Below are 20,859 nucleotides of genomic sequence, written 5' to 3'. Positions count from 1 at the left end.
GCCATCCACTACTGAATGGCTGCTAGGAATGATGGCTGTATAATACCACCCCCATGACCAGAGGTAGACTATTAGTTCCTGGGAAATGACTGTGGGAGAGAGCTATTGCTGTCATGTTCTGGTTGTGGGCTTCCCATAGACAAGTCTATGGCCACTGTGGAAAGCAAGATACAGGACTAGATAAGCCTCTGGTCTGATCCAGCAGGGGCCTTCTTACGTTCGCAAGTGGGGACCCACAGTGTAGGCCCAGGATAGCCGAAGGACCACCCTTTCCCATATTAACCTGGCCACTTATTAAAACGATTGTCAGAAATCTCTTTTATGTTCCAACTCTCCCTGAGGTTTATTCGATTGGAACCAGGGAAAGAGCCTCCTCGGGAGTTACACCTATAATTTCGAGATACATCCTGAATAGAATTCGCTTTGTTCATTAGTTGGTAAAGACCTCTTTTCTTTTTAAGAAGATCCTTTGGCCTATAACACCTTGCTCTGTCCCCCGCCCCCCATGGCTAGTAATCTTTATTGAAATTGTTTGATGCTGCGGTTATTATGGGCTAATTGATCTTGATATTATTAGTTATGTGCTGCTATTTTTATGGAAATGGTTTGTCTTGCTGTTTCATGCCATCCATTTATAAAAATCATTTTCTTCTTTTATTATCGATGTCCTCAGTTGCACTGGGCCACCTTTTTAAAGAAGTCATGAGATAAAGCACATTCTTGGTGAATGGAGAGGCAGGAAGTTGTCAATGGCTCTCATATTATCTGGCAGTTACCATCACTGGAGAAACGCTACCAGAATTGCATGACCAGCATAATTCCAGAAACAGCAAATATAACCCTACTTTCTCTACCTGCCAGATGGTCTCCCTTTCTCCAGCAAGCATTCTGAACGCTAGAAGATTTTTGGTGACTGAAGCTAGCACACATGCACCAGTAATAGGGTGATTTAGAATGTGGTTTGTTGGGTGTTTTTTAAAGTGTATTTGTGTGTGTGTGTGTGTGTGTGTGTGTGTGTGTGTGTGTGTTTGCAATGCTAAGGAGCCACACTGTTGACTCCTAATTAGCCTTCTTGGTTCTCTGCATGGATGGCTGAGTTCTCTAATATGATGGCGACAACTGCAAATATTATACACTGGAAAAAGAAGTTAACCCTGTTTCAATCAGGAGAGAGAGGTATTGTGAAATTACCCAGTAAGGGAACAATAGTTGCATTTCTGTTAATAAACATCTTATGCCAGCCCCTGACCTCACGTGATCTTTCCCTGGTGATACCTAAGCACATTGTGATATGTCCTGACTGCCAAGAACATTTTACCCTTCAGTATTTAGTTGTGAGCATCCACTAAGTCTTAGGGTTGCAGACTCATTGAAAATAATTGACCTAAGTTAAGGTAAAGGGTAAAGGGAATCCTGACCGTTAGGTCCAGTCGTGACCGACTCTGGGGTTGCGGCACTCATCTCAATTTACTGGCCAAGGGAGTCGGCATTTGTCTGCTTCTGAAGACAGCTTTTCCGGGTCATGTGGCCAGCATGACTAAGCCGCTTCTGGCGAACCAGAGCAACGCACGGAAACGCCGTTTTCCTTCCCGCCGGAGCAGTACCTATTTATCTACTTGCACTTTGACGTGCTTTCGAACTGCTAGGTTGGCAGGACCAGGGACCGAGCAATGGGAGCTCACCCCGTCACGGGGATTCAAACCGCCGACCTTTCGATCGGCAAGTCCTAGGCGCTGTGGTTTAACCCACAGCGCCACCCGTGTCCCTGACCTAAGTTACTGACTGCCAGTAACTTCAATGAGTCTACTCTAAGTAAAAGCTGACTTACAACCCTTTGCACTGTGTTGAGTTCCACCCTAAGGATATGCGTATGTGTAACAAGACCCACTTGAGCGAAGGGACCTTCTCTTCCCTTGTCTGCTAAACCTGTTCTCGGTGTTCTCCCAACCCTCCGGTGCAGATTAAGGGGCCACAAGGGGCAGGAGAGGAGTGAGAGGCCTGTTGCACTAGTGGACCTCAATCCTCACTTAACTGAGTCCTGCCCTGAGTTTGTGTGAAACATGGCTGCTCAGTGGCATACAAAATAAACTGTATAATTTTACAGATAAACTGATAACAAATCTTTATACAGTGTATCAATACTCTGGATGCCGATATTGATCTCTCCTTATATGCATATACTAAACACTTCTCTCAATATAGCTGTACTAGCTAAGTTATTTACTAGATTGAGATTGTAGTAGGTGGGCACTAAACACCTCGTTAGAACTACTAATAAGAGAATGTCAGCTGAAGATGATCATGTTTGGGAGAACAGGCCACTGCAGTTGTGTACAACAGACCACCAAAGGTTCAAAACGATCAAACTGCAAGTAGCTAACAATGACACAAGCACTATGAGAGCACTTGACCTGCTGAGCTTGGTAACAACTTCCATTACAACAGCAGCAGGAGGAGGAGGAGCTTTCTAACAGCTTATCGGACTGTTCGTTGACCATGTTGATATCCTCCTGGCCCTGGTGGTACCTTTCCTGATCTGCCATATATTTTTTAGCTGACCTTCTTCTATCTCATTGTGCTTTTGTATAGCCCCCAAGCATTCTGGAGAGATTTTTACCCTCTTGACTTTCAACATCCTTTTTACCATTCCCCTCATTTTTTTAAGTTTCTTGTTTTGAGGTCAAATGTGACTCTGACTTGCTTGGCAACTGTCCAGTTACATATGTGTTGAGCTTGGCAGCACTGTGGCAGCTATTCCCAATCGGTTCAACAACACTTACATCTCGCACCAGGTCTTAAGATCACCCAAGATTAAAGTCCAGAGTTGCCTTCTGTCTTGTTGTTTTCATGACTAACTGTTCTAGGGCAGCTTTTAACAGTTTCTTTTTTTTAAATACCCTCTTTCTTCTGTCTGAAACACACATGGACCCAGGTTGTGTACAGATTATACATTTAAGGCCAATTTCCCCTCACTAAAGAATTATGGGAACTGTAGTTAGGGTGCTGGGGATTGTAGCTCTGTGAGGAGCAAATGACAATTTCTTTGGGGAGAGCCATGCTTTAAACGTATGGTGTGTACATAGTCACAATCTATGTGAGAGTACCTGAAGCTACCCGTTATTACAATATTTCCCACTTCAGATGCTACCTTTATTTCATTCTCCACACCTAGGCATTCTGGTTAGGCTGGTGAGTTCTCTCACCCAAAGCAATGTTGTGGATGAGTCTGTTCCAGCTTGTCGAACTATATGTCCGTTTTTGCATTTGAACTGTGGGCTGTGACTGAGAGAGCATGGCCTAATCCCTCCTAGCAGACGAAAGATCTAAAATGGGGGTTTCCTGATTCATAACTCTGTCTCTTGGTGATTGTATACTTGCTACCAGCACTCGCATACTGTAAAAGGAAATGGTTTCTCTGTGTACAGTAGTAAGATAATTCAGTCATGTGAGCTCCAGACACAGACTCAGTGAGAACAGTTGGTTGAGTCATAGAATCAACCAACTGCTGATCTTGTAGGCCATACATTCAAATCACATTTCAATTACGCCCACCCAAAGAATCCTGGTAACTGCAGCTTGTTAAGGATGCTGGGAATTGTAGCTTCCAGAATTCCTTGCAGAAAGCCGTGTGCATCAAACGTGCTTTAAATGCCGCATGCAGTGAATTATTTTGTTGGAATGTCTGCATGAAAGTTTACTAATAAATAAATAAATAAACAATCAGTAAGCTACCTGTTTGTATTTCCTCAGCTTGAGTTGGACCAATGTGTTTAGTTTTAGTTAAATGCAAGTGTCATTTGGTTTGGCATTTGTCAATAAATTATGTGGTTTGTTGTTGTTGTTTTTCAAATGTTCATGCAGAGCCAAGCAGACAACAAAGATTTATCACATATGTAAAATAAAAGAATATTGGTGTACATAGATGGTAAACTTCCCACAGGATAAATACTCAGTACCTGAATTTAAGCCCCTGTCTATTATTTCAGTGAACATCTGTTAGAACAAAACTTCAGATAAAGATTTACATAAACAAAACATTCATTTGGACAAAGAGATTATTTTGTTTAGAATGCAGTGCAGCCCTTAAAGAACTTCATCTTTCTTCTTCCTGTTGTCTACTCATAGGTTTAAAAGAGGGAGAAGCAGGGGGAAGGAGGAATCACCATTCAGTAGTGGCAAAACTTTAGAAAAAAATAAATTAGTTGTTTGCTGAACCATTTAGTAGTTGGGAGTGGATTGCTGCACTACATTTGAGATGCTGTTATCAGTTTTATGACACACTGTTAAAAACAAAATACAGGATTTCTTTAAAGGAGTTATCTTTAAGGAAAAAGGAAAAGCTAGAGGTCCTTGATAGTTAAGACATTGTGTGCAGTAATGAAAATAATATGATAACCTTATGTCATCTGGCTCTCTAATTGAAGAAAGATGCTAAAAAAACAACGGTAGGAATAAGGTGAAAAGCATTTAAGGTCTTTCATTTTCCTTAATAGGGAAATATTTCATCCCTTGCTTTGGGGTAGAGATAATTTTTTAAAAATAAAATAAAATCAAGATTTAATATACATATAAATCTGTCAAACAGCAATAATAAGCCAGCAGGATTCAATTGGCTTGCTTTTCAAAAGGTCTTAAGGAATATTTGAAATGTATATATGGTTGGCTGCATCCAAGTGAACTTTCTCAGCACATAACTTTTGCCTGAGACAGAATGCTGCTTTATGAAGGCAAAGCTTAAATATTAATGTGTGTTTTGTTAAGGAAGTGGAAGGCAAATCAACTTCCTGGTACCCAGAGTATCTGATTTCTAAAATGGTCAGACACTGATTGTCACAGCTTCACCAGATGTGGGAGTGAAGCTCTTGAACGGATGCCCACGTTGGAGGCCGACCGCTGTGACAGCCGCAGAGCTTGCTGGGCTGCATCCTCTGATAGTATATTTTTGTTAGCTAGCTGCCCGGAAGCCCTCAACTGCTTGATTTGTTTTGTGATCCTGCAAGGACCTTCCTGGGCCTGATGACAGCACAGAATGCAAGAGCTTATTTGCTTTGGGGAGCCTGAGAGAAGCAAATTCTTTCTTATTGCATGCACTCCTTTGTCAGAGCAGCATAAAGTAAGCACAAAGCCTATTTTAAGAAACATTGGATATTGCTTCGCATACAGGGGAGGGAATGCCTGTTGCTACTAATCCTCTCTGGTGTTTTCTTTTTTTTATTCTATTGCTGTGTTTGCTTACTGACATTTTTAATACAAGACAACACTGGAGCATTTCCTCACATTCAGAGCAAATGCCACAACATTTTCTTTGTAAAGAAATATCTGACCTTGCAGAGGAAGACCAGAGTCTTTGTCTTATTTACACAATGTAGACCGTAAGACATTTTTGCACCTGATCTGGTAGCCTTTTCCCTGACTAATCTCATATGATCCGTGCTTGTTAAAACCTGGCTGATCTTCCTTGCCCAATCTTGATTCTCACATTCACACTACATTCCCCCCCCCCCCCCTGCTTTTAAGCTTAGCTGCTTCTCTTTGCTCTATAGGAGATTCTAGGGTTGCCAACTCATGAAACAACACAAAAAAATTCTGGCAGCTGGATAGGGTCCAGAGATGTCCGCATCTTGTGTGTTGCAAGATTCAATCTAGAAACTTGACACCAAAGTCCAAGTAAGTAAAGAGTCGGTGTTGTGTTTTTGTACCCAACTAAGTCATATTCAGAGTAGGCTAATTGTAATGACTCAGTATGGCATAATTTGGTACAACAAGTTTATTTCAATTGGGGGAATCTAGGTTGAAATCCTTCCTCTGCCAGAGACTCACTGTGTAGCCTTGGGCAAATCCATTTGTCTTGTCTTCAGTTTCCATGTATAAATTCTTACCCACAATTTTCATCTACAAAGTGGAAATAAGGGTGGTGGTGGTGTTTTTGTAAAGACAAATAAGAATCTCAAAGAACTTTAGGTAAGATTCAATTCTAATGCCTTGCTTGCACAACCGACTTCTGCTTATGCAAATGGGCTTCCCCTTCATGTCCTCTTCCAGCAGCCTCCCAAAATCTGCTCTGGAGGATTGGGGTACCCTCCAGAGCAGATCTGGGGCATAAGGAGCTGCAGGGGGGGAGAGAAAAAGGAGGAATCCTGTCATATTTGCTAGCATGATACTGGAACTCACCCGTTGCCAGTGTGCTACACTACCAGCAGCACTGCAAACAAAAACAGGAGATGAAAATGCCCCTAACCAGCACATCTATTGTGGTTTAGTAAACATGCTACCTTTTAAAAGATGCTTAATTAACTGTCCTTCCAAAGTCCCCCAGCTGCCAGTTCTGAAGTACATGTTGTAACTTTATGCTCAGACATGTACAGCAATGTTCCCAAAACTTGTCCAAAGCAAACAGCTGCCAACAGTAAGTTTGTGTCGTGTGTGTTTTCTGTGTTTATTCACTGCTGCTACTATGAACTTACTTAGCACCAGAAGCATAATGGTCACTGTAAAAACACAAAGAAGCTATTGCCACAGAGATTATGAAGATGCTTCATGTTGTTCACCATCTTGGACATTGGCAAGGAAGGGCAGCAGAGATTGGAATAGAATAGAGGGCTGTTCAGAGGATGTTCGGATGACAAAACAGCTGGAGAGGTCAGAGATGAAGAGGAGTGAGGAAAACAGGTAAAAGCATTTTTTTTAACTAAAATCTGTGTCTTTTATTTCACCATATTAAGAAACACAGAATTTATGGAACCATTATTATTATCATTAAAAACAAAAATACTCAGGGCTTTAGTTGATGCTTTTAAACCACCCAAACAGTGTCATGCAGAAATCTATATTTGCATGTACTGCTATACTACAAATCTTTGTAGCTGGTATGACTAGTTCTTATTCTAATAATACTTTTCCCCTTATGACATGGGGTTGGGACTTCTTCTGTATCTGCCAAGATCTTTGGGAAAATTGTATCTGGTGGCTTTGATTGTTATAAATAGAAAAGAATAAACATAGTGGAAGGAGGAGCATTTATATCTATGACATTTATGCATGACAGTTTTGAAAACAAAAATAATCATTGAGGGACTTGGTCACACAGTTTGCTGAGTGGTCCAGTCTTAAAAGTAAGTACACACAAAACTTCAAGTATTGTGGGTCCAAAAATTACTTTGAATTCAGAACTGAACTAATTAAAAATCAAGAAGACAGAAATATCAAAAGCTTAAAATATAATGGCAAATGAACTAGACTTTCAAAAGTTTTGTTAGAAGCATCACAGAATTTCACATTTTGTGACCAGAGTACTCTAGAATTTGAATTCTGTGGCTGCAGCAAACATATGAAAGATGTGTGTTTAAGTTTTAATACTGCTTTTTTAAAAGTTTTAAAGTTTAAAGTTACTATTACAATTTTACGTGTGTGTGTGTGTGTGTGTGTGTGTGGAGAGGGGGGGGAGAGGGAGGGAGGGAGACATGAGAGACTAAACTGAAGTCTGGGAAAGCAACTGGAGCATCTGCTGAGGTAGCTGTCAAAAACCTGCTGAAGCCAATCCAAGCTCAATAATTTTTACTTGCTGATGGCGGGTGTGGCAGGCCAGGTCAGCAGAGTCACCCCATGAACTGAGTGAATCCCAGAATCCCATGATAAGGAACACTCTAAGTTGCATGAGAAGCCAGGAGGCACAAGACCACAAACCTGTGCATGCTTACAGCCTGACCAGCTCCCTATGCGAACTGAGGATATGTTCCTGAATCCTCTAGATTAACACAGTGCTTTTTTCACCCATGCAAGCTGATTCCAAGATATACATATAAACTGGGATTGCATCTACCCAGGGGACATATGGTATAATACAGGAAAATCCCAGCCAACTGGTATATAAAATTTGTTAAATAAATACTAGCTCAGCCTATGTTGTGTGCAGCCTCATTCCACCCAGCACATCAGCTGTTCAGGTCAGGATGGGTGTTCTCCATAGTGCAGTGATCTTTTGAAAATTCAGGCTCAAATGGAGACACATAAGGATTGTGGAAAGTGAACATGTGCCTTTGATCCCTCTAAGGGAAATCCATGTGGAGACTGTCGAGTCTCTTTCCCTCTCTGATGGCCCAATCCCCCAAAAAAGTAGTGCAAAGGGCTTCCCAGAAGTGATGCCCAAGATCATTGACAAATAATTCAACAGGATCCCAGTATCTCCATAGTCCAAGACAGGAACCATTTCCCCTGTAAATGATTACAAAATTGAGCTTTATTTCATTGACAGTGGCACAAATGAGAGGGGAATCAGATGCACATGTTCTCCATTTGAATAAGGACTTGGGATGGAATTGCAATTCTTTCAATTAAATTGTTCATTTAAAATCCATAGAAATATATACAATCCTTCAAAAGAAAAGCATTTTACCCTCCTGTCCCCAAAACTGTTAAGGTTCCATTTCTTTCTACAAAATTAAAAGTATATCTGTACATACTTCCTTCAAACATTTTAAAAAGCAAACCAGGTTTGTCATGTGACCACAAATGTTGCACTTATTTGTGTTATGCAGCTAATTAATATCTCAGGCTTCCTGTGTGTATCTGCATATCAGTACTGTAAATATAAATGGAAAAATAAGTAATAATTTATGAAAACTGATTTGCATTTCCAAATATAAAATGTGCAAAATCCGACTAATTAGCAAGAGTGAAGGCCAAGGTGTTTCTATAGCAACTATAAAAATGATAGAGGAAAAAATGTTTTTATATCAGGCTCATTAATATTTGCATTTCTCCTTGGTTCTGCAGAGGTTTCCAAAGTCAGTATTTTAAAGATGGCAAAAAATATTTTTGCACTGCAATGAAACTGTCAAAGAGATACATCACAGAATCCCATTTAATGGCACAGGCAGACTGTGGAGAAATATTGCCTGAGTTCCTTTCAGCTATTGGACAGAGAGTGTAAAATGAAAATAAAAAAGGAAAGTCCACTCCCCCAGAAAAAGATAGTTGCAAATGCGTGAAAACCAAGAACGAAAGAAAACGAAGGTAGTGTTTCATTTGTCCATCCTGAATTCCTATTGGCTCTGAATGTGTCTGACCTGCTACACTTACTGGGATAGAGAGGGACAAATATCAGCACTGCTTCTGGCATCTCCCTCTCTTAGGTATATGTCAATGACATTGCTTAGTTCAACACCAGCCCTTTTATAACTCCAACAAGTTTCCCCTCTATTTCAGTGCACTGGTGACTGTTCCTAGGAGGACCTATAACTCAGACCGACCAACCCGCTCTACACACTGCATGACCTTTACAAACAACTGAATGGGCACTGAGCGTGATACAGGGGACAAATGTGCATGGCATGTGCCAATAATTATGATGAGATTAAATTAAAATGGTAACTGCAAGAAATGTTTCTAAGATGCCCTGCTTCTTTCTGCAATGTAATCTTTAACACTGCAAAATGTTGCAGTGTGAAGTACTTACTGTTCAAGTCAATCAACATTGCCCTCTTCGATGATACTCCATTTAGATCCACACACACACACACACACCCAAGATGCACAAAGATTATCTGGGGCCAGTAAAGAACAAAAAAGTAAAAATAGTGTGCAGAGAGTTTCAGCAAACTGAAATTCAGAGACTGATATTCATCTTTAGCTTGTACAACTGTATTGACTGAACTACATTGATTTTTGCTGGAATAAAGGTAAAGGACTACTAATGATACAAGACTTTTATAGAAATGTGAACCTCGTATGGGGGCTCTTTTTGCCATTTTCAAAGGCAGAAAGTCAAGATTGCCTCCTTCTCATCCTCCAATAAAGCCGGATCCAACATCCCAGGGACCTAACACCCCAGGATTATATATGCAAATGCAAAATTAACTTAAGTTAAACTGAACCAATACTGCCAAATTTCATTACTTTCTTAGACAAGCTTAATCAAAAGCTAACTTCCAGTCTGTGAGCTATTACTTACACTGCAGGCACAAAGAAGCCAGACCATTAGACCTAAAACACTCCCTAGCAGAAGAGATGTTCCTAAACTACTGCTGTGTTGACAGCGAGAATGCACAAACTCCGCTTGCAGTTTATGAGCATTAAGTTATAATGCCCCATTTGCAGTCACTATAACAATTTAATGCCATTAGAATAAGTCTCAGCTTAAAATGGCCTTAATGGACCCTATACTGCTTTCTTTTCCAATTACATCTATTGGGGGAAGTCTCACAGACCTTGCTGAAGCTTAAAGAACCACATTGACAACACTGTAGTATCTATGAAATGATGCATTCCCCCTCCCTGGCCCTATTTTCTATCTCGTATCTGTAAATTCCTCTAGAAGGAGGTAGAGGAACAAGCAGAGCTGATCTACATACTAATTTTGAAAAAGAACCACCAAAAATAATAACAATCCACAGAGTTTCTTCCAAACTTGTTAAGCGTGAATCTCTTGAAATGGTTTATTTTGATAGTCCTTGAATGGTGTTGTCATACAGCATAATTAGGGTGTACGAAACAATTATCAAAACACCAGCGAAAGGCACTCTTCTCGCATGCTGATGGCTGCACCGCTCGCTGCCTGCTCTGAACTGCCAAGCTTCCCACAGGATGTGCTTCGACTGACCAGCTGATTTCCAAACATTGACACCAGGCATATGGCGCAGAGTCAAGCCTTGGGGGCGAGGCACAAGGGGAGCGTTCTACCAAGCAATCAATTAGAAGTAATAGCCATTCCCCTCTCTCATGAAGAAGAGCCTCTATTCCCACCATAACCCGTTGCCAGCCAGCACGCTGCTTCTAAGTATTTTGAAGGCAATAAAGCTTGTGGGAAGCTCAAGCGAAAACTCTATAAATCTGTATCACAATGATTAGCCATAAAGAATGCTAATTAAGGAGGGATTGCGGAGTTAATGGACACGGAGAAGAGCCCTGCCAAAATCTTAGAGCTCGTCTGTTCGGGATCTGACAAACCCAAGGCAATAAACCAAGTAGGTCCCTCGCCCACTATGCCTTTTGCACAGGCCCTCCTCACATTCAGCGGGCTTCCACATGGGAGATACGGGACACAGCATCTGTGGTGCACAGTGTGCCATTTGTATGCCAGGGTTTGCCGCATGAAGGGTACATGAAGTTTGCTCATGCTGCAGCGACCGGCAGAGCGGAATGTTTTGAGGAAGAATTGATATAACGTGTGAGCTAGTAAGAAGAAGAAGAAGAAGAGTTTGGATTTGATATCCCGCCTTTCACTCCCTTTAAGGAGTCTCAAAGCGGCTAACATTCTCCTTTCCCTTCCTCCCCCACAACAAACACTCTGTGAGGTGAGTGGGGCTGAGAGACTTCAAAGAAGTGTGACTGGCCCAAGGTCACCCAGCAGCTGCATGTGGAGGAGCGGAGACGCGAACCCGGTTCCCCAGATTAGGAGTCTACCGCTCTTAACCGCTACACCACACTGGCTCTCGTAGGTGAAGCTTTCTGCTTATATTGTAAAAGAACAGTGATAATACCTGGGAGGGAACTCGTAGTGCGGAAAAACAACCCAGATAAAACTGTGACCTAAAGAAAAAGAAATGCGCTGGCCGTGTTGGCAGCTCATGCTGAGTCATAGTTGGTGCAATGTGTTTTAGAATCATAGCAACGCAGAACTGTAGAGTTGGAAGGGACCTCATGGCTCATCTAGTCCAAGCCCCCTGCAATCCAGGATATGTTAATGGATAATGTTTCTTATACTGTACATGGTATAGTGTTTAAAGCTTTTAAAACTAGAAAGCTGTTTAGAAATAGTTTTAAAGTAAATAAAGACGTAAACAAACATGCGCAAACTGGAATGAATCATTTGGGCTCCACCCACCCATCTTTCTTTGAACACCTGGCAGGAGGAGGACACTAGAAGTTTTTTTCGCTTCGTTTCCTTTAAAATCAACTTGGTGTTTTTTTTATCAGAACCTGGGGTCATGCTTTATAAGTCAGTTTCAAAAGAAGGCAACTTCAGACCAGTTAGCATGAACCACAGCCTCCAGTATGGATGCAGCAACAGGTCAAGCTTAAAGAAAACTGAAAGTACAGTGGTACCTCGGGTTACATACGCTTCAGGTTACATACGCTTCAGGTTACAGACTCTGCTAACCCAGAAATAGTACCTCGGGTTAAGAACTTTGTTTCAGGATGTGAAGAGAAATCGTGCGGCGGCGCAACAGCAGCGGGAGGCCCCATTAGCTAAAGTGGTGTCTCAGGTTAAGAACAGTTTCAGGTTAAGAATGGACCTCTGGAACGAATTAAGTTCTTAACCAGAGGTACCACTGTAAACGCTTCCAAAGCCCTCTTTTTTGCCATGCAGGAGTAGGAGAAGGGAAGGCTAAATCAGCTTAGGCATATTGATCAAAAACCATAATTCGACACAGGGGTGGGGAAACTGTAGCCCACTGTATTTTCCTCAACTAAAAACCCCACCAACCAGCTCTTACCATTGACCATGGTTGGGAGTTTAGCATGATGTGCAGGTGCAATCACAGCTACTCTGAAACCATTTGAAAACGTTTGAAAAACTATTGAGAGACTTTACTTTTGAAGCTTTTGAGACGTCTTCTGTTGATACTTTTGAAAGACTATTGTGAGACTGTCCTTAGACATCTGTTTTGAACACACGGCTTGACGGTCCTCCCTACCACTCTCTTATATTGTATATAGGAACTTTGATTGGCTTACTCCTATTATTTGAATGATATCATTATTCTATTATATATTTTCTACTAACTATTAGCCTATGTGTTGTGTTTGTATTGTTGTGATACAGAATGGAAGACGGCAGGATCCCTAAGGACAAGCTCTATGGGGAACTAGCTTCAGGCACTAGGCCTATTGGCAGACTAACTCTGCATTACAGAGATGTCTACAAATGTGACATGAAGGCTGGCAACATTAACCCCACCATATATGTGAATCCCTTGCTGATGACCACAGTGTGCTTGGAGACAATCAGGTCATGGTATTCCACAGCAGTGACCAGAGGAGGAATGACTGCCGGGGGGAGCACAGAGAGAAGGAATGTCATGGCAACTGTAGCAGCAAAAAATTGATTCCTTCATCTGCCTCACCTGCAGTAAAACATGTCTCTCCCATATCAGTCTCTACAGCCACAGCAGGTGCTGTAACTCCCCAATGCAGTGGTCCTCAAACTTTTTTGTCTGAGCCACACACTTTCAGAATAAAAATTTGCTTGTGGCACAACAACTTTCTTATTGATAAGAAATATATTGGAAAAGATCATAACTAGGATTGTCCTCACTATCACTTGATGCTCTTGCTCTGAAAGATACCTGTCCATATTCTGCAAATAAATAATATTATTTGGATACTACACTGACATGTTTAAATGTTGATTCACATATCCTTAAACAAGACCCTCCATACCCTATTAGCTGCAGGAGAAGTTTGTAGAATGATGCAACAACAAGTCGGCCTTTCAAGGGAGCCCAGCCCTGCAAGCAACAGGGGAGGCCCCAGTGGATGAAGCATCTCATCCCCGGGAAGATGCACAGAGGTAAATAGTTCACCACCATGAAACAAACCTTAAGAATTCATACAGGAAGTGGCACAATATAATGCTGGAGGGTAATACATCATTATCCTGTTGTACTACATCGTTATAACACACCATTTCTCTCTATGCATGTTCCATTTCTGACAAAAAGAACCTTAACACTCTTCAATAAATCACAGGACTACAGTGATACCTTGGTTTACAGCCATAATCCGTTCCGGAGGTCTGGTTGTAAACCAAAACAGGTTGTAATCCAAGGTGCACTTTTGCCAATGGGGCCTCAAAAAAAGGGGGGGAGGGGTTGTAATCCAAAAAAAGGGACACAGACTTCAGTGTTTGATGTGGTTGTATCCAAAACAGTTGTAATCCAAAACACCAAGGTACCACTGTAATTATTAAAAACACAAAAATTAAAAAAAAATCCTTCCAGTAGCACCTTAGAGACCAACTAAGTTTGTTATTGGAATGAGCTTTCGTGTGCATGCACACTTCTTCAGATACTTCTTTAGATGGTCTCTAAGGTGCTACTGGAAGGAATTTTTTTTTAAAAAAAATATTTGGTTTCAACTACGGCAGACCAACACGGCTACCTACCTATATCTTTAAAAAATACATTTTGGGACCTTATACAAAACATCTGTTTTGTCATATCAGAGGGTTGTATCCAGTGCTCTCCATGTGCATGTGGAATAGACTTTGGACCTTCCTCTCCTATCCACAGCAACCCTCCACATGCCGTCAAAACCTGCTCCAGCACTGCAGTCCAACAACCTCCTAAGGCAGTAATTGGCAGCGTGGTGGGGCAGTGTCATGCACCTGACCTCCGGTCGGCCACGTTGCTGCTGCTTACTGGGAAGGTAGAAGAGGAGGGATGGAGGCAGCGATGAGGCCAGGACTGTCCAGCAGAAGTGTGGGATTGGCTCCCATCCCCATCCTAAAATCTAGTGTGTCTAATGACTACTAGCAAGAAAGAAATAACTACTGGTACCATAAGATGTAGTGGTGGTTTTAAAAGAGGGTTAGATCAATTCATGGAGAGGATAAGTCTGCCAATGGCTACTAATCAATGGCTACTGGTCATGATGGGGACCAGTGGATTATTGGTTCGTTTTTGTTTTTGATTTTATTATGTATTCTGTGTTTTTTATGTTGTGAAGCAGCCTAAGATCTACAGATGGAAGATGGTATACAAATTTTAATAACAACACACAAACACACCTTCTGTATCTGAAGCATGCCTTGGAATACCAGTAATTCATTTTATTTATTTTTCCATTTATTTCCAAGGAGCCCAAAGTGGCATGCATAGTTCACCTCCTCTCCATTTATCCTCACAAGAATCCTGTGAGATGGGTTAGGCTGAGAGCGAGGGACTGGCCCCAAATCGGCCAATGCATTTCATGGCCGAGTGGGGATTTGAACCCTGGTCTCCCAGCTCTTAGTCCAACCCTCGACCACTACACCACAGTAAACAACATTGGGAGGAGGCCAATGCCTTCATGTCCTGCTTGTGGACTTGTGGGAAAGAGGACTATGTGCACCTTTGGCCTGATCCAGCAGGGCTCTTGCTATGTTCTTAACTAGCAGCCATCTCCTGTTGAGAATTTCTGTCACTGTTAAGCTTCTCAGACTTATGATTTGAGTTTTCCCCCCATGGCATGACACCTCTTATTTATTGCAACATATTTATCCGTGGTTCTTTATTGTTGGGCCTGCTTTTACTTCTTCCTTAACCTTATTAACCCTTGATATCATTTGACAGCTTAACACCCTCGATTACTCTGCAACATTCACGATAAGAACTGACACGGAACTAATAGCAGCCTTTTTATTTCCAATCTACGAGGTCACATGAAACTGCCCTTGTCTGAACCCTGCAAGATTTCCTATAGGTGTTTCTCTTTTTCTGTGGGTTTTCAACTTAATGTGTCTCTACAGGTCTGTCTGGATGTTAAAAATGGAATCAGATTCCTGCTAACTTTAGTTACTGATAATGTACCCCTTGGAATATGAGGAGTAACTTTTCCCTTTAGTAAAAGCCACTGGTAATATGATATGAAACCACTTTTGTGATATTCTCTTCAAGCATCATGGCATTTAAAAAGAAAAAAAGGAACATCCACAGATCTTTAACTTGAAGGTATCTTTGATTTTCGCAGTTTAAGTGGGAGACTGGAATGGCAATGGCTATTCTCTTGAACTAGAATGCTGGGTTTAAGTAGGACATTAAAGCAACAGCATGATAGGCTGATATCCTCGGCTCAGTTGTTCAGCATGCATGGGTAGCCTAAACGCAATGAATTCAGGTCAGTAATTACAGATGATACCCATCATAATGCACCATGCAACCAAAGCAGTTATTTATTTCACATGAGTGACAAGGTTCAGGCCTTCCAACTAAATTGGGCATTAAATGAACACAAGAGTCTCTCAGCTACACAAATATGCAGAAAGGAGAGCTTAGTGCAGAAAGGGTAGGATGGCTTTGAGTGAAACTACGACCAATGCAGGAGAAAGAGCTTTCTTCAGAATTAGTCTATAAACACACTAAAATCTAATTGACCAGAAAGGCTTGCTGATCAGCCGCTGGGATGAAACAAAGTGCTATCTGCACAGAATTTAAAGCGAATTTAGCTCACTAACAGCTCTAATTTGCAAGCTGTCTGAATCATTGGCAGGAGCATGAATTACCAATTTCACAATGTTGGTGCTCTATTGCAAATCTTTGGATAATGGGCTGAGTGGTAGCATACCAAGTTGATGTTTTGAAGCAGCCACCATGTGCACGTATATCTAGCATATCCTGAGCGCCATGCTTTAAAAAAGAAACTGGCCAGAAACTGGGTGCAGTTGCAGTTATATGATCCACTAAGCACAGAACTCTTTAAAAATAGTAGGGACAGTCGGGATCACTTCCCTACTCCACCCCTGAGTCTCCCAAGAAGGAAGGAAGTGACCTGGCAGAGAGGGAAGCCACCATTAGCTCTGCATTGTGTTTCTGAGTGCTAACAATAGCCAAGGAGGTTGTTGCCACCAAAGAGCAACTGAGCAAAGAGGGTCCTGAACTGCATCACAGGAGGCAATAACCGAAGAAGTGCGGCTGTTAGGTCAACATTGTGCCAGCCGATCAGCATGATGCTGCCTTACCAGTCCCCTACTTCTTTAAAAATACCACTGTAAGAACCTTATTCCTCCTCAGTCACCACTTACTTCCCGGCATCCCATCTCACTAGTCACCACTGTGCATAAATGTTCTGACCAACAGCACATGCAATATCCTCCCATTCCTTCATCACTTCTGTATATGGAACTATGTAGCAGGTTAGGCAACATGGTACCTCTCCAGATGTTGTCAACTACTGCATCTCCTTTCAGCCCCATCTGGCATGGCCGATGTTCAGGGGTGATGGGGAGTTGTAGCTCACAACATCTACATAGAGGGCACCATGTTGGTTTCCCGCACTACATGTTGTAGCTCTGGTGGTTACATCTTCCACACTCACCAGCTATTCTTTTAGTCAGATAAAAAAATGATGAATAAAAGAGGGAGGGGGGAGAAAGAAAGAGAGAAATGGCAAGATACCGTTGCTTTATTAGAAACAGTTCCAAACATTTCCTGTGCTGCAAGCCAACCGCACTGGGAAGAGAAAGATCATGGCCGGATGGCTGTAAACATCTCATGTTAAAAATAATACACAAGTTTCAAACTAAATCAAAAGGTTGCTAATTCACACAAAGTACTAGAGATTTAGACTTATCCATTTGGTATACAGTTCAGAAATGCATGGAATGTTGTAAAACATGTAAACCGCAACCCAGCAGTGATCTTCCCCTGTTGCTGGCAGTCTCTCTTGTTTCCCACACAAAAGCCCAAATCTGACCCTTCTATGAAACTTTTGCATTAGTAAAAATAGAACAGCTGGGAAATCATGGGCACTTCTAGGTTTTTGCTTTAAAAAAAAAGGAAGAAAAGGAAAATCACAAACAAAAAACAACAATCCTTTCTCTGCAGCTTAAGTTCTGAGTAATCACCGCATGTCAAGACAATTACATTTTGTCCTCCTTTATGAGTTGTTTTGACAGCACTTTTCAAATGTTATGTAAAATGCAACCTAAAAGGGAAAGAAAATGCAACTTCCAAGATGCATTAAGTGGAAAATTTTTATTTTTGTCCCCCCCCCCATTTTTTTAAAGAGGAAGGCAGAAATGTTAATCTCATATTCCTACCGCCCCCATTTTCCCTATACTTAGAGAAAATATTAATTTCCGTGTCTGTCTTTAATACAATTTCCTGACTGAATAGCATCACATGCAGGAAAGAATATTTAGAAGTAGACACAATGAAAGAGCAGAGAGCTATAAGGAGCCTTTCCAGAAATGCATAACATGTAGGGGTCTAGCCACAACCCTATGGGTGACATGTCTATATTCATTATGGATGTGTGGTTTCAGGAACATGGAAGAATATGTCTGAGCTCCAGAACAAAAACCTCCAGTGGGTACTCCTTCATTTGATGTGTCTAAACAGAGCTTGGATGGCCATCTGTTAGGGCTTCTTTAGCTGTGATTCCTGCATTGCAGGAGTTTGGACTAGATGGGTCCCCTTCAACACTACAATTCTATGATTCTAAATTTTTGATTATAATAAATAAAATAAATAATAAAATAATTTAAATATTTATACCTTTTCAATTAAACATACCCAAAGCAGCCAACAGCAACAACAGATTAAGATTTTAAAATAAATAAAATAAAAACAGCAGACATCAGATTTAAGGAAATAAGCAAGCGGAGTTAAAATAGGACAACAAGCAGATACAATACGAATGGTAGTGAGAGCATAAGACCAGTTGTCTTAAAGGAGGGAGACACTTCTAAACAGGAAGATTTTCACACTGAAGTAAAAACCCGTCAAAGATGGGGTGAGGTGAGCCTCTCTAAGGCGAGAATTCCACAACCAAGGGACAGCCACAGGGAAGAACAATTCTGAAATTGTACAGAACATCCAAGCAGTTCTTAACAAGTGTTATGCGCAAATGGAACCATTGAGAGGATCCAGCTATAAGTCACACAAACTCTCATCCTGTTTCATCAAAGCCCTTGTGGAAAGTAAAAATAAAGGTAAAGGACCCCTGACAGTTAAGTCCAGTCGCAAACAACTCTGGGGTTGTGGCACTCATCTTGCTCTACTGGCTGAGGGAGCCGACGATTGTCCACAGACAGTTTTTCCGGGTCATGTGGCCAGCATAACTAAGCCGCTTCTGGTGAAACCACAGCAGCGCACGGAAACGCCGTTTACCTTCCCGCCAGAGCGGTAGCTATTTATCTGCTTGCACTTTGACGTGCTTTCGAACTGCTAGGCTGGCAGGAGCTGGGACCGAGCAACGGGAGCTCACCCTTTTGCGGGGATTCGAACCGCCAACCTTCCGATCAGCAAGCCCTAGGCTCAGTGGTTTAGACCACAGCGCCACCCGCGTCCCTTTGATAAAGGAAGTGAGCAGAAAAACATAGCCCCCACTCTTCTTCATGAATTCGACTGTAGCAAATGCCCTGTGCCCCAGTTTCAACAAGCCACTGCCCTCTCCAATGGGAAAGTCCCATTCTGCATATGACAGTCCTTGCACAGGGCTTCCACTGACAGGGCTGGTTAGGGGAATCCCACCTAATGACTGGAAAGCATCAACAAATGCTCTCAGCAGCTGCCCCATAGCCAATCCCTACCCTTGAAGACATGCCAGCCCTAAGCTTCAACACCGTCTTAAAAAATCAATTTATAAGCCACCGAATGCCAAGATAGACTTATGAGTAGTTTACAACTATAGAAACCTTATGCAATAGGCATTATAGATCTCCCTTGGTTTTAGTTATAGTTAACGGGCAAGGAGTTGGGACATTTTAGCATCTGCTACATGTTTAGCTGTTTAATCGGATTTTTGACAGGACATTTTCTGTGGGTGCTTTATCTGTTATTTCCCACCCAAACCTTCATAGATTCATGCATGCAAGCAAGCAAGCAAGCAAACACTTTGTTTAAGTCCCTGAGGATGAGTAACCCCAGGAAACCCCTTTTTCCTGGGGGGATGGGGAGAGGAACTATAGATACTCTGATGGTATTCCCAGAGCTACCAAAAGAGGTTTGGATGTTCATTTCATTTGAGCAGCCAAATTCTCCAGGCAGGCTGGAAATTATCCACCTTAAACTTGGGCTTCTAATGCGCAGCTCATTCCAGAAGACATGCTGTGCAAAATGAAATCACCGATACAGATCGACAACAACAGGGATGGCAGGAGGCAGGGAGATGTTTAAAAAGAAACAGAAAAGCAGGTCGGAGGACAAGCTGCAGACATTTTCTACAGCTGATATATTTAAATGGGTGGAGACTACAAGAGGAGAATCATAGAATTGCATGAATTAAAGAAACCCAAAGGCACTCTCAAAACTAGGGTGAGCACAAAGTCGCATGCTGGGAAATGGATTTCAATCCGCTGAGGGATGCTGCATATGAATTCTTGCATTATTTGTGCTCCCTAAATGACTGGACCAATGAAATGTATAATTTATACTGATATGAACTGTATGACTGTTCTGCATTCTATAGCTGTGTTTTGTACTGTTATTTAATGTTGCTATAAAAACTGAAATAAAAACATTTGTTTTATTCTTTTAAAAAACAGAATCTATCTTGTGATATTTCTCAGGGAAGCTGGACATCTGGAGTTATTTGTTTTGGTCTAAGTAGGCTACTTGAGTGCACTTGACATGTGGTTCAAAAGAAAATGTCTAAATATAAGAATTCAGAATATTACCCAGTTACCCAATTTCTGCTGAAAGCATTCTGTTGGGTTGGGGGGAGGGGGAGAAGAGACTTTTAAAAAGAATACTAAACTTTTTTCTCCCTGTGAAAAGAGGTTTTAATTAACATGGCTGGGGGAAAACTCATTGTGAATTTCTTAGCCCCCTCTGGTTAAACCCAAGGCTTTTGCAAAAATCATCTGGCTGGCTAATGACTCACTATTAACCTGTGCTTTGAAGAGAGCTCAACATCAGCCCAAACAAGGATAATGCTTTATTTTTATTTTTGGTCACAATGTGAAGTAATAACCATTCTCATGCACAGCAGAACAGTTGTGACTCAACTGCTGTGAGTTAGAGATGTAAAAGCAGAAGGAAAGAGAAAAGATACGCCCACACAGATTTTCATCAATAGTTTCTGCACATCTGACACAGCGCATCTCATTGCAGAGAGTCCCACAGCTTGGTAGTAAAGTACATTCTTTATATGCAGAAGGTCCCAGGTTCAAACCCTGGCATCTCCTGTTAAAAGGAACAGAGAATCAGTGCTGAGGAA

General features: G+C 41.6%; 2 protein-coding genes across 10 annotated transcripts in view; both read right to left on the bottom strand.

The window, feature by feature from the left end:
* The window catches only part of LOC310758022 (ovomucoid-like), a 317,611-nt gene that overhangs the window by 50,153 nt on the left and 246,599 nt on the right, over positions 1–20,859 (bottom strand). Inside the window, exon 5 of one of the 2 annotated variants that reach the window (XR_014545620.1) lies at positions 6,962–6,972. The exons of the other annotated variant lie outside the window; for it this stretch is intronic. The gene's annotated coding sequence lies outside the window, so the exon portion shown is untranslated. Of the gene's footprint in view, positions 1–6,961; positions 6,973–20,859 lie in introns of those variants that run through there. 2 annotated transcript variants of the gene reach the window in all.
* The window catches only part of EBF1 (EBF transcription factor 1), a 373,513-nt gene that overhangs the window by 271,821 nt on the left and 80,833 nt on the right, over positions 1–20,859 (bottom strand). The window lies entirely within an intron of this gene.

Source organism: Podarcis filfolensis, assembly GCF_964270895.1.
Source record: "Podarcis filfolensis genome assembly, chromosome: 2".
NCBI lineage: Eukaryota > Metazoa > Chordata > Lepidosauria > Squamata > Lacertidae > Podarcis > Podarcis filfolensis.
Note: the sequence above shows the minus strand (reverse complement) of the source record. Positions and strands in the feature narration are given on the sequence as shown.